This window comes from Rousettus aegyptiacus, unplaced genomic scaffold, assembly GCF_014176215.1.
Source record: "Rousettus aegyptiacus isolate mRouAeg1 unplaced genomic scaffold, mRouAeg1.p scaffold_m13_p_1, whole genome shotgun sequence".
Classification (NCBI taxonomy): Eukaryota; Metazoa; Chordata; class Mammalia; order Chiroptera; family Pteropodidae; genus Rousettus; species Rousettus aegyptiacus.
This window is the reverse complement of record NW_023416284.1, coordinates 91,827,420-91,850,097: the sequence shown is the minus strand read 5'-3', so window position 1 is coordinate 91,850,097 and position 22,678 is coordinate 91,827,420. Positions and strand designations below refer to the sequence as shown.

Sequence of the window (22,678 nt, the reverse complement as noted above, 5' to 3'; positions counted from 1 at the left end):
TAGAAAATGTGCTGGCTGGTAGTAACAAGCCACGATGTACTCACCCACCTCAGTGTGACAGGTGGCATCTGTCATTGTGTCTGACATCCCTGGTATCGTCATCTGTCCCTACTCTGGAAGCCAAATACAACCACAGGCCTTGCTGCCTGTGCCCCTTTCAGACCAGGGAGTGTCTTGCAACACAGCGGCAGTCTGGCTGTCACTCAGGCCCCGCAGGGCCGCACTGACACAGACAACCCGGGGCATGGAACAACCAGCCCAATGGCCAGGACCCATCAGAAAAACTAGCCCTTGAATCCCCTAGAGTGAGGCCCGGAGTTATGACATTCAGGACATAACTGCCCAGTGACAGAGCAGGAGGACACAGACCTGAGGCCATTTGGCTATTCTTCCTGAGGGAGGTGAGTCTTTAAGCTGAGCTCTTCTGGCTGGGGGCATCTTGCCTCTTCCCTCCCTCCCTCCCTCTCTCCCTCCCTCATCCTTACTCCCTTTTGCCCCTCCCCAAGGAACACTAGGAAGGATGCTGGGTGCAGGGTCCAGGCTGTGGGGCTGTGGGAGGAGGCTGGGCTGGAGAGGAGGACGTTTGTCTCCCTTCAAAGCACTAAAGGGAGCCCAGGGTATTTAGCAAGAGTGTCAGAGGGGGCGTGAGGTCCTGTCTTAGACAAACGCCTCACCCTCCTTCCCAGCACTCAAGCTGAGTCAGTTCTGAGAGTCACCCACGCAGTGACAAACCTCGTGGAGGAGACGCCTGGGAAGAGGCCTCCACAAAGGAGTGCTATGCCTTTTGTCATCTGAGCATCATGACAAGGCTGTGGCAGTGGGTGAAACACCAAGACTTAGGACTGTTACCCAGTGAATGCCGGGGGCTCCAGCAAGCTGGTAAGAACACCTGGAACAGACCTGGGCTCCTGCGTCCTTGCCCAGTGGTCTTAGGAAACAGAAACAGGGCCCAGAGGCATTGATCAAAGGCCAAGGCCCATGCCAATGACAAAAGTGCCTGCATGTGGCAAAAGGAAGGTTAGGCTGAGAAAGGTCTGTCAAGTTGAATTATTTATTTGGGGCTTCCAAGGGAGGAATGGTAAGAATGGAGGCTTTCCCTACCTTTGTCCTACAGAGCAGGAGGCTACACACCAAGACAGCAATAGATGAAAAACCTCAAGCTTCTTTGGGAATCCAAGGTCAGCATCAGTGCCAAGGGGAGGCCACAGAATGCCTTCCTGAGCAGCAGCAAAGCCTCCTGTCCAGCTCAGGCAGGTGCTCTGCATACTGAAGTCTCTGCCCATCCACCCTCCCTCCACCCCTTCCCACCAACCTGAGCAGAACCACAGCCACACAGCTCAAGAGAGGGAGGAGTCTGAGGAGATGCCACCAAATATACACCCTAAGACAATCCTTGAGAGGAAAGGCCTGTTTCCCCAGCTGTTGAGTACAGCTTTTTAAAAAGTACAAGTTAATCACCCAGCAAATACCCAAATGCTACCCACCTACCTCATGTCCAGAGGCAGAAGGGTTTGTGTCACTGTGCTGTGCTCCAGGCTGTCTCGGAGGCCCAGGGTCATCCTCACTTGCTCCATGCTCTCTGAGAAGGTTAAGCCAGGGTTCCTGAGAACGTCTGGGAATGACAGTGCCTCTCAGGTCTGGTTGACACCCGTAGCCAGAAAGCCCCAGGTCTAGGTAGGCCTCCCTCAACCTCTATTGATGGTTTCCAAGGTGTGGAACCCACCTACCACTAGGACATGCTATCATCAGGGTAGGAGAGACCAGGCCTGGGAGATGAGAAAACCTGGGTTCTGTCCTTGTAGGTGACTGTAGTTAAGTCCCAGCTTCCTTGGAGCTCAAATATCTAATTCTCAAAGGAGATAAACAACAGCCCTCAGCCTTCCTGCAGCATGGTGGGTAAGTGCACTCTGGGGCTAATGTTCAAATTTACCTGCATTCAAATCCCTGTTCTCCCCACACCAGCTGGGTCCACCAGGCAAGTTACATAGCTTTTCTGTGCCTTATTTTGCTCATTTGTAAAATGGGCTGATAACACTACTTCATGCAGTTGTTGTAAGCCTTAAATGGGTTCGTCTATATAAAGCACCTAGAACATTGCCTGGCTCATGGCAAGGAACTATGTTTATTGCTATTTGTTATTATTTGCCCCCACACTGTCACTGCCCTTAGAGCTCCTTAGGGAGACAGGGTGTCGGGGGAAAGAATGGCAGAGGGACCACCCAGCACGGGAGCATGAGGGTCTGCTAGGACACTGCCTGGAGACTTGCTCAGCAAGACTGGTTAGTGCTGGGCCCAGCGCTAGAGAGACATGTGTGAGGGACAGGACCTAGACTCCTTCCAAGAGTGGCTATAAATGAATTTTACAACTTGGCTGTCCCTCTGGTCACCAGAAGAGCCTCTGACTCCCTCTCCCTGGGGACACATCAGCTAGCAAAGGCCGACACACAATTGATCCCAGTGAGAGGAGTGATATTGGTTCATCTTGGTTTTTCCCTTCATTCTTCTCGTGGCCTTCGCCAAACTGGCAAGTAGGATTGGGTTTGCCAAGCAATTGTGACATCGACTCATCCCTGGGCCGATTTCTGATTTCCCTCTGTATCTAGATGCCTGCCACCAACCCCTTTTCTCAGAGACTGGAAGAGGCTGCCAGGAGGGCTCACCTCTGTTTGAAGCAGAGCTGGGGAAAGGCCTGGGCACAGCCCCCTGGCCATCAGGCCTCTGGCCTCCCCACCCCAGGCCTTGCCCCAGTAACTCCACCCTCGCCAGCCACACTCCAGCCACGCAGGCAGCTCCTGGGAGCCTCAAACTGCATCCAGCAAAGCAAACCCACGAACCAGCCTGAACACCCTTCCCCCATTCCAAAGGGTGCTCTGCAGCCTGAAGAATAGTAGCCAATGTGGGAGAGGCACCCTGGGGAAAATGAGCCAAGCAGAAGCTTTCAGTGCCACCTGGTGTCAGAGGTCTGGGAGGGCAGTGGGAGCCTGAGCCAGGGTCCTGAACAAACTGATAGGCACTGTTATGCATGGAGCCAGCCAGCCATGCCCATGGCCTGGACTAAGGTCATTTAGAGGGTTCATCATACCCAGCTCTGCTCAGTCTGGTCACATCCTCGGCTGGGAGTCCAGCAGAGGAGAGTATTAATAACTTGGCGGTGATGGGTACCGCTGTGGGAATGTCCTCTCAGACACGACAAATACAGCCAGAAGAGCCTCCCCTCACAGTGTCTCCTTGGCACTCTCCTGAGACAAAGTCAAGATGTCTTTAGGAGCTGTATTTCCAGCCTGAGTCCCAGCATTTGCCTGAGGTCCAGCAAGCCCCCTCCCCTTGGGAGGAAAACACAGCAGCTGGGTAGCGGAAGAGAAGGCCCAGAGACAAGGAGCCCCGCTTTACTTCCACCTCTGCTCCTGGACCCCGCCCAGCCCCAGGCAAGACACTTCAGGCCTCTTTCTTCACTTGCAAAGTGATGATGAGAAAGTCTGCCTTTCCTACAACCCAGAGCTTTTGGGAAAATATGAGCCACCAATAATGCCAGAAAACCAGGGTCCTGTTCCAGTACAGCCAGTGACCTGTGGGTGACTTGGGTTTAATGCCAGAAATAATCATGATAAATCACATTTATTACACATTTAGCTCTGGACCCTGGGCTAACCTTCTCATGGGCTTTATCTCAGTTCTGTCCATGAGGTAGAGATCATTATTATCCCATTCCACAGATGGGGACATTGAAGCTGAGAGAGTTTTAGTAACTTCCCAAGGTCACACAGCAATTATTTGTGGAGCCATGATGCAAATTGACAGTACACAGCTATGCTACACAAAATGAAGCATTCCTGTACTTCCAGACCCCTGCCAGATGTCGACTACCCCAACAACAGGGACTGCTCTCTTCTTGGCCCTGGGATTAAGGTTCCTTAAGAAATGCAGGAAACATGACAGAAGTTAACACACAGTTTCTGTATTCTGGAAGCCTACAGTTGTGTGTACTGTTTTTTTTAAAATGTTTGAATATTTAAATGCAAAAGGTACATAGCCATATTTAGGAGAAAGTCTCCCTCTCAGCTCTGCTCCTGGGAGGCAACCACTGTTACTAGTTTCTGACAACAGATTATTCCAGAACTAATCGATGCACATTGGTAGTCTTGTTTAAAACTATTGCTGGATTATGGCTGGGGACTAGGGGTCCTTCTGAGTGCTGCCCCCCAAGACACTGTCTCCCTCACATCATTTCTACCTTCTTCTGCTTTTCAGAGTCTCTGCTGAGAGCCCAAAGCTGGGAAGACTACTATGCTATGACAACGATAAAGCCCAAAGAGAAAGTTGAGGACCGCTGACAGCCCCGCCTTCTGTCCTAGAGCTACCACTTCTACCTCAGGCCATGGTTGTGCAGAATAGTGCAGATGCTGGGGACGCCAGGGTGGGTGTGCAACTGGAGCCCTTCCTGCATCAGGTCGGGGGGCACCTGAGTGTGATGAAGTATGATGAAGACACCGTATGCAAGCCCCTCATCTCCCAGGAGCAGAGGTTCTATGAATCCCTGCCGCTGGCCATGAAGCGGTTCACCCCACAGTACAAAGGTGAGCATATGGGCAGCATACACGGCTCGGGGCCAACACACTGGACCAACACACTGGGCTTGTCTGCATGCACCCACCACTTCCTCAAGCACTGCGGTGTGTGCGGCAGTTGCCATGGAGACACGCCCTTCTCCTGCAGCCCAGCTGGCCTTCACTGTCCTAGTTTCTCTGAACTCTTCAAGCCTCCAGGTCTGAAGTATAATAGAATTTGGAGCCACGAGGCTTTGAGGAATTGAGAATGGAATAAAATGAGGCATTCTAGTCTGGCTTTGGGAATGCCATGGCTGGATCCTGTGACTGTGGTTGGTAAACAGAGGACAGGTAGAGGCCTTCTTTGCTTCCTGCTGGAGACCTAGGCAGGTGGTAGGAGCTTTGGGCTCTCAGGACATGGAAGAGCTTGGACATGGCAGGTTTAGGAAACCAGAATTCCTGCCCTCATCCAAGGGTAAAGCTAGAGGCATGGGCTGCCTGCCAGGTGTAGCTGGGGAAATTGGGCACGGATCAGTGTGTGCTCTCATCTGACCACAAGCTGGATTCTGGGGAGAGAAGGCTGGTGGGGAGGGCTGCCTATTGAGAGCCTTCAGACAGGACCTCCAGGAGGGACCTCCAGGCAGGGCCTTCAGCCTTTGGTAAACACAGTTCACAGGGCTCAGGCCATGACTCCGCCAGCCACCAGCCCTGCAATGGCATGAGTACTCAGAGAAAAGATCCCCTTTAAAGGATTTTAGCTGTCATGACTACAAGATTCTGCCCTCCTTGTCCAAGTATTTGTAGTGAAGGCAATGATAATATCCAAACAAGTCGGTCAAAAACTCACTTGAATTTCAATGATTGAGATAACTGGGAAGGATGGAGCCTATCCACATCATTGTTTCTCAAAATGTGATCTGGGATCAACCAATTTTACCAGACTCGCTGGTGTGTGTGTGTGTGTATGTGTGTGTGTATGCATGTGTGTGTGCAGGTTCCTGGACCCCAGCCCAGACCTGGGAATCAGAATCCCTGATGTCATCATGCTCTAAATTGAGATCCACTAGTAGGAGGCCAAGGCCTGTGCCCTAGGCACTGCTTTTGTCTCAGCCTACCAGGCCCTCTTAAGAGTCTGAGACAGGACGGATGAGTATCAGACACTGTGAAATGGGGATGGACGGCTGGAGTGAAGTCTGTGCAGGCCTCCCCTGGGCCTTCCGGGGGCCCAGGCTGGTGTTACCCATTGCTTATGGGTCACTGCCCATCTTGTCAGAATACCCACTGGAATTAATATCTGTCATTGTGAAACTGAACTCAACCCAGCAAATGGTGGCAGATCCTTGTGTGGAGCGGCCTCCCACCTGCAGCATTTCAAGCTTCAACACAGCTCTGGAAGGGCAGGCGCAGGCAAAGCAGGAAAGTGAACAAAGCTGCTTGGTCTCTAGGACCCCGCCCTGGTGTGCTCGCTCCCTGAGCCCTATCCGTATGTGCCCATCCCCCTTGGGAGTAGGACAACACCACTCTTGAGTATGCTTGGGCACTGGTCTACTGTCCAGACCCCTACTTTGCCCTGCTCCCCGCTTCAGTTTGGGCCCACCCCCAATGCCCGCTGCTTTGGTGCTCTGCTAAAGGTAATGGACTAATTTGAGCTACAGCATTATAGCTACATGAATCAACAGCCACGGAGAACGGTTCCGTCTCTGCCTCCAGGCTTTACTCAAGAGATTGTGTTTCCAGACAACTGCTTCAGGGAACTGCAGACACCCTCCAAGTGAGAGACTATGCAGCCCAACCGAGGGTGAAGATGAGGCAGAGACCCTGAACTGGGGTGACACCCAAACATGAGATTCCAATGATACAGAACCTGATTCACTCGCTAGCCACAATCCAGGTACTACCTAAGAAAACGCATGTCTATGGAGATACTACAAGGCCCAGAACCAGGACTCTTACTCTCAGACGCCTGGGGCGGGTAGCTGAGATCAGGTTTGAGGTGGGAAAGGAACCCTCAAAGGGTGCTCAGGTGGTACAGACGTCTTGTTTCACCCAGTAAGAAAAGTAACATCAGCTAATCCTTAGTGTTCCCTCAGTGCCAAACACAACTCTAAGTAGTTTCCACGTACGAACTCATTTAATCCTCACAACCACCTACTGAGATGGGAGACTGAGGCACAGAGAGGTTACCTGACTTGCCTCAGGCCACACAGCCAGTGAGAGGCAGAGCCAGGATTCAAAGCTCCAAGGTGTGGCTCCCGAGTGTGGCTTTTGGCTAGAGCAGATACTGTTACTAAAGAGATGGACTCCTCAAATGCCAGTGCTTAGGGATTCATCTTGCCCAATGAAGGAGGGGATGTGACTTGCCCAGGGTCACTGAGCTAGTGACTTCAGGTCAGGGAGACTCTAGTGTCCACAAGGCTGCCATAGGGATCTCCTTTTTTCTCCCTGATGGGAACAGCTCCAGAGAGAGGGGCTGTTTCTGGAGTGACCACTGAGTGCACCCTCTTCCTGCTCACCACTTTGCACTGTGATGACATCGAGGATGCTGGGCGGAGATGTCATTCTCAAAGGCAGCCTCCCCGAGCCAGGAGCTCACCCTGGACCTTTTACTGGGCTCCTTAGGTATGACGACAGCATCTTGGGGCTGCATCCCTCTTGCTTCCCAGTCTGCCTGTCAGCTTTGGGTTAGTGAGGATATGCTCCTAGGTCCAGCTGGTTAACAGATAAGCCAGATTCATATTACAGACAGTGGTGAATAAATGCTCTCATAAGCTTTAAAAAAAAAATGACAGAATATGCAGAGAGGCTGAGGAAGCTCCTCGGCCAAACTGAACTGCTGAGATGTTCTGGGCATGTCAATTGTGGCAAGAAGCACTCTTGTCTGCCCAGCTAGCATGGTGGCAGGTCAAGGTGCTTGGGGATGGCTGACGAGCAGGCAGCCAGAGGTTCTCACTGGGTCCCCAATTTTCCTGGCCAGGCAGAGACAAGAGTATGCTTGGAGCCCATGGGCTGGTTAGGCCTAGTCCCCATGGACATACAAGGTAAGCTGGAGGCCAGGGCAGGACCAACGTGGCTCTTAATGAAATTAACTATCCAACCCCCTAGCAGCCTCTATTTCACTGAGAAGCTGCTTCTGTCAAGAGCAGGAAACCCAAGATTGTTTGCAAGGCCCTATCTATGCTGGGTCCCAGGCTTCAGAGGGAAAGACTAGGCTGAACCATAGCAAGGTTTAAAGGAGAGCGAGGGAAGATAGGCAGAGACACACAGTCAGTCAGAGGCACACAGGAAGATGGAACAAGAAGGCAGGGACACGGAGCCTGGCCATGTAGCTCTGACAATTTGAGAAATAGAAATGACTTTTGGGTTTTATTGGTTTGGGGTTATTTATGCCTCTGCTCACCTCCATTTATTTAGACAATCAAAACAGATGAGATTAGACAAGAGCTAGGACCTGGGGAAGTGAGTGAAGGTCACATTTCTTATCCATCCGGAGAGGCATCCTGAGCCCAGGCTCCTGAAGACTGTGTGGTTTCTAGCAGGGCCGTCACCACAGCCCCTGGATGGGAAAGTCCAGGGGTCCACTGGAGAGTAACTTGAACTTTACAAGATCTGGAAGGGCCTTGCCCTTACCCGCACACCTCTTGGGCTGCCCAGGCAGCCAGGAGGCTCCGAGCACCCCAACACTGATCACAGAGGCCAGTGAGCTCTCCCCATTCTCGCACATAGAGGGTAGGCTCTGGGGCCTGGAGGTGGTTTCCAGGTCAGTGCCCCTCCCTAGAATGAGCACAGCAACGCTCCTGACCAGGAAAACAGGACTGGAACTATAAACCCCACATCCACGGGCTTCCTGGTGCTCCCAGTCCCTGTCCTGATGACCCTGTCACAGGATGGTGGGACAACAGCTTGTTTGTTCCATGGCACAGAATGACCAGTACGTGCATACAACTGGGTAACAGCAGAGGGGTCCTCATCCACACACAGGTAAACACAGTGTGGCAACACGGACTCTCCCAATGAAGTCCTCAAGTCCACGTGACAGCTTGCTCCTTCTTCCCCATCTGTGTCTGGCACGGATGGCCTTCTCGGAGCTCTGCCCCTGTGTGGCTTTGGGAAAATTATTCCATCTTTTTGAGACCCAGTGACCACAGTCAGGCTTGCTACAACTCGGTGGTAACTGACGAAAAGCACATAATGCTGGCACGCAGTAGACAAAAAAGACATGACAGTGATGATCGCTATCACGGTTATTTCCCCTGCCTGCCATCAGCCCCTGCTCTCATGCGCAGACCAGCTTTGGTGGGCCTGGTTTGAGATGCATGCTGGTTTTCAGATAAACCATAAATGTCAGGTTCAGGTACAGTATTATTGTTAGTATCATTATTACTTTATAGGACACAGAGGCCTGGGATGAGCTGAGGAAAAGCAGAGTATTTTTAGGAGCCAGAGAAAACCGAATGTCACTCTCAGGTTGCAAAATTAGGGCACTGGGAACGTGAGATGACAGGAGTGGCCCAGGGAGACCGCTGAGCTAGGCACAGGTGGCTCTGAAGAGCGACTTGCTGAATTATAGAGCAGCCTCGAAAATGAGTGTCTGCACTGACCAGCCCCTGAGGGCTGGTCAGGACACAAGCAGGAAATCAGCTGTCTTGAGTGCTTGTTCAGCAGAAATTACCACTTAGGATGGTACCAAGAGAAGGTTACCAAGTGGCAGGGAGAGAAAAGAAATTTCTTGGAGGACATGATCACATGCAACCTACCTTCAATCAAGGTCCCAGCAGAAAATGAGAGGTACATGCAAAGAAGTTCAAATGAGAAGAACTTTTAAAAGGAACTATTTGCATAAGTGTATGCAGGATAAAGGGAACAACTGGGCACGGTGAGGCACCAGGGATGAGCAGCGCTGGAAACCTGTAACCACCCCAAGCCGGAAAGACCAAAGTGTAGGGATGGTATTACTGACCCAGTGAAAAGGAGGCCACAGAGGAACACAGTCATGGCAGGGCCACACTGCGGCAGGGAGAGAAGCAGTGGGATAAACTTCTTGAACTTCCTCCCAGCTCTCGTTGCCTGCCCATGTCCGCCATTAGCCAAACCCACTGGTGAGCTCCATAGGGTCAGCCTCTTAGGTACAAAGCAGGGTGAACACCAGTGAAGAGTGTGGGCTGGCGGGGGAGGGAGCGAACAAAAAACATAGCATCAGCTGCCGGAAGAACAGGGAACCAAGTACTCTAGGCTTCCAGTTCTCACAAAACTATTTGGGGGGCGGTCTCCTGTGCAGCCACCAAAACTATCATTCCCTCTTCATCAGAACTCTGGTGATGCTGGGCACCGGCTGGGTGCTGAGCCCCAGGGGGGAAAGCCTGGTACTCTGCCCCCTGAGTGAGAAATCCAAAGGGGATGGCCACAGAGCCATGAATATATGTGTCGGTGCTAATTACCCAATCTGGCTGACATCCCAGAGGAGAAGCCCAATTAGCACATCTGTTCATTGGGTTTCCCCACACTCTTCACATTCATAAGTAGAGGAGATCATGCCTTGATTATAAATGCCAATGGTTAGGAGGTACTGTAAGTGGGGGAAATCTCACAAGTCTTTTTATATCAAAGTACCATGTTCCACCAATAATCTTCATATGTTATCTAACCAAAAAAAAAAAAAAAATAGCAAGCATCAGTATTAAACCCAGAGATGGGTAAGAATGGATGAAGGGATGAAAAAAGAGTTCCGAGCCCCAGCAGGCTGAGGAGGCCTCCTGGAAGAAGCTGGTCAGACAGACAAATGGAGGAGAAAGGACAACAGAAGATGCAAAGGGCAAGGGGAAGGAATGGATGGGCCCCGACTTCCCTCACTGAGGCAGGGGCCCCTTTCTGCAGAAGACCAGCTCTGATGTCCCAAGGTTGGGCCCAGCTGGGGCAGCTGTAATGTGACTGGGAAGGTGCGACTGTGCACGGAGGAACTAGAATGTGAGAACAAAATGTACAGGGCTGGCTTTGTCTAAAGTGTGAAGGAGCAGAAAAGTGCGACAAAGGAGCGGCTGTCCACGATCGGCCCAAGGCTATTTTCTGCAGGCTCCACAGCACTGGGCTCATTCCGGAACAGGTCGGGTTTAGGCTAAACCAGGCCGATCGTTACAGCTCTTCCTTGAGAGAGGAGTTGGGAAAGAGGGAAGGTTGACCATTGTCATTAAGCCACACTTCAAAATGATTTCACCCATTGCAACGTGTCCACTCAGGTAAATTCCATCTGGTTTCTCTGCCCACCCCTGTCCCTCGTGTGCTCTGCAGGCACTATCACGGTGCACCTCCTGAAAGACAGCCTCGGCCATCTCAGCCTGGTTGCCAACCCACTGAAGGAGAACCGGGAACCCTTCAAGGTCTCCACGGAGTCGGCGGCAGTGGCGATATGGCAGACACTGCAGCAGACCGCCAGCGGCAGCGGCGGTGCCCATCCCCTCCCCCAGTGGCAGCATTCCCTCGAGAGGTGAGGGACACCTGGCAGGTGACAGAAATTGGGAGCTCGTCTCTACCTGGGACCAGCCCTGCTCCCACCTGTGACAAGGCCAATGGCTCACCATGAAGGCCCAAGAAGAGAAAAAGAGAAATTCAGATGAAGGCTCAGTCTAGAATAACCAATGTGATCAAAGAAAGGAATGCATCTTCTTCACACTGCTTCTAGAGGGAGGACTGTGATGCATTTATCTCAGATGCTGATGCACATGCAGAGCCCTATACAGAGCAGGCATCTGGCACATATTGTTTAATTAAGTACCCATTTCACTGAGACCATGAAGTGTCTCTGAGGGGCAGTGTGAGCAGAAACCCCAGAATAGTTAACATGAATGAAAAGTGTGGCTAATGTCTCCAAAAAACCACCTTTTCTTAGCAGTCCAGAGGAGATGAGGAGAGAGGCCAATGTATCACTCAGTGGGAACTCAAAGGCACAGGTGGCTCAGGGCACAGAGGTCCCTAGAAAGGTCTCCAAAACCACTGATAATGTCAGCTGACCTTTTTCAGATGAAAAGGACCCCTGGGGATTTTTAAAACATGTATGGGAAACAAAAAAGAGCTAATACAATGAAAGTACCTCCCTTCCCTAAGGAGCTCAGCCAAGCTAATTAAGCCTCTTGGCTCTGCGTCAGGAAGCTGGCGTACATTATCTCCATTTCACAGATGGGGAAGCCAAGATGCAGAGGGCAGGAGTGAGGCAAACCAGGGATCTGTGACTTCTACCCCCTATGGCGTTTTGAGGTCTCAAAGGTAACAGTCTAAACCCCCTGCCTTCTAATTCCCTACTGTGTTGCCCCAATAGTGAGATAATAATCCAGATCACTTATAAGTGAATTTAAACCATCTCAGCCTTCTGAGGGGGTGACACACTCTAATGAGTTAATCTGAGTTTAGAGTCTCCACCCGCACCCCGACTCCGGAAGGGTGGGGCTGCAGTGCGGCCTGATCAAATCTGGTGCCAGGGCCTGAGTTGGGGCAAGAAAGGCACTCTGAGGCCTTACCAGTGTCCTGGAGAGTAGCCAGAGACAGTCTGTGTCAGAGTCCAGCCCAGGAGAGCACAATCGGTCACAAGAAAAGGCATCTCTCCCCAGCCTCTGACCCCTGGATGTCCTGATTGTCCTGTGCTTCCCTCACCTGCAGCCCAGCCACAGCACTCCTGAGGTCTGAGTTCCACCTTAGCACCCACGTCTCCTCCCTGGTAGAAGACCCCGACGGGAACCAGGCCCAGGAAGAAAGGAAGAGCTTTAACCCCTGGGGTCTGCACTGCCACCAGGCCCACCTGACCCGCCTGTGCACCGAGTATCCAGAGAACAAGCGACACCGTATCCTTGCCCACCCTTTCCACCACAGGGTCCCAGGGACAGGAAGGTGTACCTACGAGGGGGTAGATGGGTGGAGGGGAGACCAGGGGTGTGATAGAGACAAAGAGATATTATAGGGGCGGAGAGGAGACAAGGAGGGTCAAGTGAGGGGTAGGAGGAGAGACAGATGTGAGGGAGAGTTGGAGACATAAGCCCTCAGAACTATGACTGGAAGAAATCAGTTCTCGCCAAAAGAAAACTCAGCGATTATAGGAGAATCAGACTGGGAATTAAGCTGAACACGGTGCCCCTGCTGGGCCACTGGCTGTGTCTCTGTCATCTGGGCAGTAAGAATGGTCTGGGCTGAAGGTTTCCGTGGCCAGATAGGAATGATGACTGCCATGCCTGGCAGGGGGCTCAAAGGGCTGGCTAGGTGCATCCCCCACATCCCAACCTCCTTTCTATCCTTTAAATTCTCCCCATAGGGATCTTCCTACAGAGGTGATGGAGGAGAAGGGGTATGGCTCTCCTTAGGGAAGTGTCCATGGGTGGACCCTCCCCTTCAGGTTTCCAGGTTCTCAGAGCACAAATTTAGGCTTAAAATGTCCCTTTGTCACCACTGGGCTCCTCCCTGCAAAGGGGCAGCTGGTTTCAGTATTTACTAAGACACATCTGCAACCCTCATCCCTAAAGAGCTTTTTGCAGGATAATTATTCCACTAAAATTAATATTCATGCAATTCACCTCTGAAGCTAACATCAACCCACTTCTCTCAAAAGGTACTGGCCCATTCAGTGACTCGAGGTTTTAGCCTTGTGATTTTCTGCCATAAAATGAAAACCAGAGGAGGGAAGGAGCAATTAGGGGGATCGTTTTATAAACTATAAATGTCTAACCAAATGTACTGTATACTTGAAACTAATTTTTAAAAAAAAGTTTGCTGTAAAACAGAAAAAAAAAATGTAAATTGGGCAAAAGGCCTGCCAGGGATTTCAGACTTAACATTTAAATTTCAACCTCAGAGCAAAAAAGAAAAGAAGCTTGCATACTCATAAATTCTGCCTAAATAAATGGACCTGTTAAAGCAGCCTGCAAAGCTACTACCTCGGATTCTTAACAGCAACGATGGGTTTGTCTGTAATGAAAAAAATGGGAGTGAAGGAATAATGCTCGGAGTAGAAAATCTCCAGCCAGCTTTGGAGGTGTGCTGCCTGCCTCCTGTGGGGCAGTGGCCTTAGTGTCCTTTGAATCTTCCTTAACTTAGTGTGACCAGGGTTCTTGTTGCTGGAAAATGTCGTGTCACAGTACAAGTATCCCTGCATCCTGGACCTGAAGATGGGGACCAGGCAGCATGGGGATGATGCATCTGAGGAGAAGAAGGCCCGCCACATGACGAAGTGTGCACAGAGCACCTCGGCCTGCCTGGGCGTGCGCATTTGCGGAATGCAGGTGAGTGGCAAAGGATCTACTGCAGGGCTGGGCATCCTGGCATCTCCACTGTGGAGCAAGGCTCTCTCCCATCCAGTACCACTGCCCCCTGCAGAGCTCCCCACTTTGGGGTAGGCAGCTAGGTACCAATCTTCAACCAAGGAAGTGCACATCCTAATCTATGACACTTTGGGTTTTCTAAAGAGCATGTTTCAGAGCAGCAGTGTCAAAACTCCACCATTTTTTAACTTGGTCTCAGGGCCTTTGGCAGTTGAAACTTTCCACAGTGGCCACGTGGGTCCTGCCCACATTGAGAACAGAGTTTTGATGACAGTGTGTAAACAGAGTCTAGGGAAAGAACTATGCCAAAGAGCTTCTCTGTGCACTCTGTGGATTTCTCATTCTCTAAATGATAAAGCTGAATTCCTTCTCAGATGTTACAAGGCAGTCTGTCTTCTGAATTCCTATTAGCCATTTTCTCTTCTTACTCTACCTTTTCTGGTTCTTGCTACCTGTTCGGCTTAACAAAGTGGGAAGGTAGTAACCTGCTAAGCCGAGGCAAAGAATTGGTTAATTTTTATTGCTCAGACTCCACGCCTCATTTTTGCTGTTCAGATGTGGCTTATAGCAGGGGCTGCGGGAGAACAGGAGGAAATAAACTTCCTCCATTCGTTCACTCCTTATAGTCTATCTACTCAAAGCAAAACCAGATACCGATTTGACGGTAAATGTTATAGCTTTCTTTAATTGAAACTGCCACCCCTTGAAGCTGGAAGTTGAGTCTATAAATTTGTTGCACAGATGTCCCTTGAAAGGCTTGGAATGCAGTCCACAAGGGAATGGGGTGTGATGATTTGTGGTGTAAATGGAATCTCTCTCTGGATCTTAAACCTCTGAAATTGATCTGATTTATTTAGAAAGTGATGGCTATCATGTATTTAAGATGGCTAATTTAGCAGCCGATCTCTAACCCTCCAAAACCACACCTAGTCTATTATATCCTTCTGATTTTTTTCAATACTGGTTTCCCATAAATATATCATATAATCTGAAGGGCAGGAAAGACCTGAGAAACTGTCTTGGCCAGGTATGGGCAGCCCTTCCCAGGTGTGCCAGGCAGAGGCATGCCAAGTATTTCCCTGACTATGCCAGCTGCTGGCCTCAGTTTAGCTTTTGCTGCTGCCTATGCCATCCAAATTAAAATAGGGGTGCTTGCGACTGTCCCCCCATCAGTGTCTCTCTTCCATCTGCTCCCTTCTGGTGGCCAAGACACAACAAGGGAGGGAAGAGGGTCTGGTGCCAAGGAGAGAAGCCACCAGCTCCACAGAGCTGCTGTGAACTTCCCTATATCCAGGATCCCCTCAGCTACACTGGCTGCCCAAAAATTTCATCCACACCTGATCTAGCCTGTCTTTTATCTTCAAACAATTTACCCTACTCCACCCCAAGAGCCATTATCTCCTTGGAATCTGCAGAGAAAGAACTTTATAAACTGTTGGGGAAAATTTAATCTAGTTGGCTTTCCAAGGCCATTGGCTGTGATTTCAGATTCCTACTAAAGCTTTCTAGCTTGGGTTAGCTAATATTTGAATTGAGGAGGGCCAGAAGCCAGGATTTAAATCATGATTTGGAGGCTGACATTGGAAATTCACAAGAAAAGAAATCCAACTCTTTTTCTCATGGGTGGAAGGTCACCTTTGTAAGGTTAAGATCTTTAGACCTTGGATTTCTATTAGAGGCTTGCACAGAAAGCATTTTAAAATGTAAAAGCCAATAGGTGCATGATGGAAGATCATCATTCTGTTCATTTTAGCCATTCTTGCCCTGTGTCTCCTGGAAATCTGTTTATATATTATGTTAGCTTGTGATGCTGCAACCGCAGTGGATGCAATTTTTTTGTTTGTAATTCTTCACATTTTCTCTTTCTTAACATAAGGTTTATCAAATTGATAAGAAGCACTTTCTCTGCAAAGACAAGTACTATGGAAGAAAACTCACAATCGAGGGATTCAGACAAGCCCTCTATCAGTTCCTGCACAATGGAACCCGTCTCCGGACAGAACTACTAGAGCCTATCCAGCGCCAGCTCCAGGCCCTCCTCTCGGTCATTAGGAGCCAGAGTTCATACCGGTTCTATTCTAGCTCTCTCCTCATCATCTATGATGGGCAAGAGCTGACGGAAAGAACCCTGGATGGCCAGCATCCTCAGGAGGCTCTGCAGACAACCCACAGCAACTCTCCTGGAGGTATTGCTAAAGTTGACATCCGGATGATCGACTTTGCTCATACGACATACAAGGGCTCCTGGAATGAACAAACCACTTATGATGGACCAGATCCGGGCTATATTTTTGGTCTGGAGAACCTCATCCAAATTCTGCAGGATATCCAAGAGAAAAAATAAGATGTTGGGCCTATCCATATTTTTCTGGAGTATATATCTTAAGAGGGACCTATTGGTAGCGAGGGTAGTCTAGACACCCCCTAGATATCTTTGTAGTAATCATATCTACATTCAAAAGCCATCGCTATACATGGCAGGCTATATTAATATATGCTAGAGAAACCAACTCTGGAGATAATTCACATATCTGGCATCTTGCACTGATGCTGGTCACCACAGACTAGACAGTCAGTATGAAATGGCATCATCTTAGAGTATACTGAAGGGGTGCAGCATGAGTTAGAGGCCAGCATTACAGTGAAATTCTAGAGTATTTGCATTTTAAAATGCTTCCTTGTTGTCATGCTACAATCCTTGCAAGCTGTGAGGCAAAAAATCTTACTTGAAGAAGTTTTAAAGAATGAGTTAACAAGTTCATGGGTTTCTGCTTGCATGAGCCGCCTGCTCCAAAGGCAGACAGAGCTAATGAATGCCTCTTACCTTCCTAAGAGGCACTGTAGGTGGGGCAGGATGAAGTGGGACAGATCTGCCCATCTCACCAATTTTGTACCAGGTTCTGAATGGACAAGGACAATCCCAGACACAGCACTGGCAAACCAACACCCCAGATTCCTCATTCTTACCTGTGGAGAGAAAGGTCTCTTTACAGACTTCCAAGTACCTATTGGAAGCAATGATTCTGCCAGAATCTAACCTCAAAATGCCTCTGAATCTGACCATGAAATACAGCTTTCCAACGGTGGTGGAATGTGCATGAGGAGGAACCACTGATGTTAAACTATACTCTTAGCTTTCTATTTATTTATTGGAGTGGGGGGGGGGGGAGGAGTCAGAAGTGAGGAGTCTGGAGGACCAAGGAAACCAGGCACGATGTTTACAAGACCAGTGGACAAGTGTAAACATGGAACAAACAATTCCAATTAATTCTTTCTTCTGCACTGTGGAAATCTATTACAATGCCTGATTCAAGCACTGAGATACATTACCCAATTAGAAAAATAAATTTGTTAATAAAATTGCTAAGGTCACCAGTGATTATTTGGTGCACTTTATTACCCTTTATTTTTTCTGATCATCACACTGTATGGTAGCTCCAATTTATGGGAATACAGCAGAAACAGTTCACCGATTTCCTGCTGTCTTTCAGGAAACTTGGTGGGAAATGGTGGCTCATAAAATAGTTGCATGAACCTACAAGGCAGGCGCCAGACCTGAGGAGTAAGTAGTCCTTTCACCTGAACCTCGTTCAATGCAAAATTAAATAATTTCTGGATTCTTGTGGCTAATTACCATCAACTTTCCAAAATCCTAATAGAAGGAAAGAGTGGCCTGGATAATAAAAAATTTTCATTTAATTTTGTGATACATTATATGGATTCCAAAGCAAGTTAACTTCCCTAATTAAGTTTGGCTGAAGTAATGACAAAACTAATTTGCATGCTCTGTGCCCATAGTAGGAGGTTTGAGTCAAAGACTATTGAGCAGCAAAAGGGAGTCAGTCGAAAACTAAATATTTGCTAATGACAAAATAGAGCCCTAAATATTGCTTTTTCAAGCCCCTTCATTGCTTGAGAACCTGATTCCATATCAACCAAGTCCAAAGCTTCCTGGCTCACCTTCTGATTGCTCCACTATTAGCAGCCCTGGGTGTGTGGAACTTGACTGATGATGAGGTGGGAACAATCAGCTGAAACCTAAATCTTTTAGGGCTGGCCACCCACATCACTAACTATGCTATAACCACTCTCCATGGGCTGGCTCCTTATTCCTGCCCACGTGATGCCCCTCTCTTAGCTACTCTTTTATCCCATGGTGCCCTTCGCATGAAGCTTTCTTCCTCCTTACAAATCATTTGAGGCCCAGCTCAAATTCCCACCTGCTCCTGAAGAGGTCCCTGATGAAAGTGCAGTCTGTTGCAAGGGACAAAGTTGGCTCCTGGTTTTAGACCATTCTTACTGGACTAGCAGACTCAGAGGGGTCACCATGGTCTAGAAACTTATACAGCATGCTGTCTTTTAGGCCTCGTAGTTGAAGATGGTGGTGGTACAAGAAGTAAGGAACCTGGGTTCCTTCCTTCTGGATGACTGTGTTGAGCAGAGGCTATCTGCTGACCATGCTGGATTGTAATGTTAAGCTACTGATATTTGGAGATTGTTTGTTATAATGGTTAGCCTACCCTAATACCTATGGCCAAGAACCAGACATGTGGCCCTACCTAGATGCCAGAGGGCAAAGATATAGTTTGTGTGCCTAGAAGAGGAAATGGGTTTGATGAGAATCCAGCCTCTACGATAACCTCTTTCTCCATATCCACATGTTAAATTGATACCTGACTTAAGAAGAGAGAAGCAAAGACATAAAAAGCAAATGGGGGCCATGAGGGGATATCGGGGGCCTGGCAGTGCCAGAGCTATCGGTTCTGATCCAGATCTTTCCCCCAGCCATATCTTCATACACTGAGTGTGCCCTGAGTGCTAGTAGATTTGCTTAGCATCTCTCCTACCTCAGTTTCCTTATCTACTCTTCCTTGGTCCTCAAGACAGGTGATGTGAGAGAACAACCTGCTCCTGACCTTCTGAGCAAGTGTTTGGGGATATGGGGAGCCTGAGAGATAGTCAACCAGCCCCATTTCTGCCCCTCTGATATTCCTGTGTGACTGAAAAGAAAGCTAAAGAGCAGACTGTTATGATAGCTGCTCTGCAATACAATGTCACCTGGAAGCCCTGGGCCTCTGGGCAGCACCCTGGCAGCCCCATCACTCTTCCCGGCTGCATGGAGTCTTTTATACCATGTTGGAAAGGGCAGGAAACAATCTAATAAAACAAATGGCAAGGCAAGACCACTCATCAACAGCTCTTCAAAATGATCTAAACTTCTGACTTTTGATTTAAATCTGTATCCTCTGTGGCCAAAAACATAAAACTCGAAGATGAGGGAAAGAACTAAAATGAAGGTGTGAATGCCAAGAATTAGAGGGCAGGGAGGAAGGGAAAAAAGCAGCTCTGGGACAGTAAGTTGAACACCAGCCAGGCAGGCTGACTTGCAGCCAGGTTTGGTCCTTTTCATTACGTTTTGCTCCCTTCTCTTACTAAGCTGCCCTGAAATGGGACAGGAAATTTGACAGCTAATTCGAGAACAATCCAGAACCGTACCTGCTTTTGATTTGCCCTTCACCCTTCTCCCTCAGCTCTCTAAAGATGAGTATTTTACAGGGGTAAGGGTAGGGGTGGGGACGAGTGGACGAGAAGACCTGGGTTAATATTCTACTGTCATCTTTTCTCTTCAGTTTCATTTAGTGAGAGATTACCGTGCACCAGGACCTGTTGTCAAACAGTGCTTTGAGGCAAAAGGGACCAAAAGTGATGGGGCTGCTACTTTAGCTCAGGGCCAAAGGCCATGAAATGCCTCTCTGAGGTGATATGGACCAGAGAGCAAAGTGAAGGAAGGGGAGCAGATGACAAGGTGTCCCAACAGAGCTGATGGGCTCTGGAGATACTGGGGTATATTTTAGGACCCCACTGGAGTCTGTCCCAGCATATCTCAAACACCTGTGTCTCTTGAAAAGAAAAGCTCACCTCCAGAATAAGGCAGCAATGACCTTTCCAGCTACCTTTATACGGGGGTATTAAATGACTAACTACTCCGATGCAAGCCCAGACCCACTTTTTATGGTAACATATCTGAGTGTTGCAGCCAATCATTTCCTCTGGTTGAATAGTTGAAAGAAGAAAAATCAGGCAATCATGCCCTACAATATAGCTAAGTATTTAATTCCTTTTTAATGTTTACATTATTAACACCAGCATTACAAAATGATATTTTTTACTTTCAAGCAATTTAAATGTGCAATTTGGTGTCTCAATTACTGGAATCATTACAACTTGAAAAACTGAAGCAGCGCTCCCTCCCTCTTCTCTCCTTCCCATAAAAAAAGATGCCTCATTTCTATAAAAATTCTATAAAGAAAGATCAGGGCTCCATAAAGCCCAAATACCCATTCCAAATGGTTGGAGAGGTGAGGCTCTGGTGGGGGTTTCCAAGGAACCAGGAGGGCTACTGCATTCCGAGTGGAATAAGTGACAGCTTGCAGGTGGATGTCATCAACTCCCTGAGGGGCTGCCACTGCCCAGGTCACATTCCAGGCAGTGCCTATTAATGTGCTCAGAATGGCACTGCGTGACTGACAAGCCAGTGAGCCCGGATTTTGGCTCCAACCACCCATAGGCATGTGGACATGGGGGGTGGCGGGCTAGGTAAAACAAAGTCAGAGAGGACCCTAAAGCCCCCAGGAAACTATAATGCATACAGAAACACATCCGGCACACAGTTCACAACCATAATGCTGCAAGGAGGCCAGGAGAGGCACCAGGTGGGCAAGAGCATGGACTCTAAAGCCAGTCAGCAGGGTTCAAGTCTAGGCTCTGCCACTTACCAGCTGGTGACATTGGCAAGTCCTTATCTTGTCTTCTCTGTGCCTGTTTCCACCTCTGTAAAATGGGGACAAAATGAGTCAATATATGTAAGGCATTTAGAACAGTCCCTGGCATACAGCACATAGTTAGTAAATGTTAATTTATCACTATAATTCCCATTTTAAGATGAAGAACTGAATCTCAGATCAATTAAATAACCTACCCAAGGCTGGCCTCTCTGAAGGCCTTTGCCCTTGCTGCCCCTCTGCCTGGAAGCTGCTCTTGTCCCTCAGGTGATTCGGCGCTCTCTCAAACATAAGCCCCTCCAGACTACCCATACCCTACTCCTGCCCTAGTCACATGGACCCAGCACCCTGACTTGATCTCTCCCTGAAATTTTCTTGTTTATTTAGCAAATGACTTCATACGTATGAAGCTCTTTATTATTGTTATTGTATGTTTGGTTGGTTGTTATCTGTATCCTCCAACTTAAATGTAAAACCCATGGGATCAGGGCCCTCATCTGCCTTATCCACCACATGGAAGGAGTTCAGGGCTGGCTTCATGGGTGTGTGATCTGCGCAGTCACACAGGGCTCTGTGCTCTGAAGGGCATCACATTTGGTTTAATGATCTGCTCTTACTGTCCTGAAATTCTTAATAATTTTTTAACAAGGAGCTTTACGTTTCCATTTTGCATAGGGCCCCTGCAAATTATATGGATTTGTCCTAAATGAACAAATGAGTGAATGAATGAGCAAACCCACATTTCAACCTGGGTCTGTCAGACTCCAAAGTCTCACTACTGAACCACCAAGACAAAAACATGCTTCCAGTGGGGGAAAGAGAGGTGGGTAAGGCAGTCTGAACCAGGGACAACCCCGACCTGACCCAGAAGATGCTGTGCTGTTGAAGCGAGAGCCTTAGAAGGGGGCACTGGTTGGGCTTTCCCCTGGCATCCAGTTGTTCTTCTCAACATCTCATTGCACTGTGCCTCAAGTGCAGTGAAAACCATTTGCTGCCACCTAATGTTACTCTTCCTTTTGCCTAAGACAAAAGGACCTCCATCCCTGTCTCCCAGGACAGCTGTTCTCAGCCAGCCAGGTGCTCTTCAAAGTCACAGCTGTGGAAAGGCCTCAGGCAGAATGACAAGGCTTCTCCAGGCACCCAGCACAGCCTTAGGTTCCTGCTGCTTGACAATAGCGGTTACAACCCTGGCATTTTGGGCTGTGAGGCAGCCATCAAAGCTACACAGCTATAAATACAGCTGATGGTAAAGATGGAGCAGGGAGGTATTGATGGGCTGAAACATGGTGGGGATGCCCTTGAGTGCATTTTCCACTTCCCCTGAACTCTCCTCACCTCAGGTGGGTATCCCCTGAACTCTCTTACTTCAAGAGGGCATCAGAACAGTTCAAAGTTATTCCTTGTTAAAACCACCCATTAATCTTTCCCCATATTAGATTCCTCCCTCTTCCTCTCCCATTTCTGCACCGGGCCTGGCTCTTGAGGTTGTGTCCTTCCATTCCCACTTACCCATGCCCTTCAGATGCCATCCCTGATCTTTCCCCACCCTGCTCTCTTGAACAGCCAGAAGTACTATTTCTTTCTCCAAACTCCCTTGCATTCTTTAACACTTCAATTTAAGCCCCTGTCACTTTTAACTTTGTGTTTTGATTGTGTATTCACTCCCCTACTCAAGGCAGGAGTCTCCTGGACTCCCCTTGACAAAATAAGCGGGGAGAAAAAGTAAAGGTTTTGGGGAAGCATGTATGCATGGGACAGTCCTGTCTGGCTAAATGTAGGACAGTAAAGTGTGTTGGGGGAGGGAGGCTGAAGCTTTCTTAAGAAAAAATCTGGTAGGTGGAAGGATCTTTTGAAAAGAAATATCAGGATATTCCACATGATGATGCAGCTGGAGATATATGAGACTTGTTACAACATAATTTTTCCATGTTGAATCAAATGTTCCCCAGCTGATGCTCAAGCTAGAAAATCTGTGCCTCTCAGGTTAAAGTGCATGGCTTGGGGAGAACACGTCCAGAGGGGACACTAATGGGCCTGGGGAGAAAGGGACAAGAGCTGA

General features: G+C 48.8%; 1 long non-coding RNA gene across 2 annotated transcripts in view; it reads right to left on the bottom strand.

Annotated features, from left to right (window-relative positions):
* Positions 1-22,678, bottom strand: part of LOC118615024 — a 28,458-nt gene that overhangs the window by 5,306 nt on the left and 474 nt on the right. Inside the window, exons 2-3 of one of the 2 annotated variants that reach the window (XR_004956269.1) lie at positions 20,614-20,668; positions 1,489-1,612 (exon numbers count right to left, since the gene is read on the bottom strand). This is a non-coding gene — a long non-coding RNA (uncharacterized LOC118615024). Of the gene's footprint in view, positions 1-1,488; positions 20,669-22,678 lie in introns of both variants that reach the window. The other variant, XR_004956268.1, reaches the window with a different exon arrangement.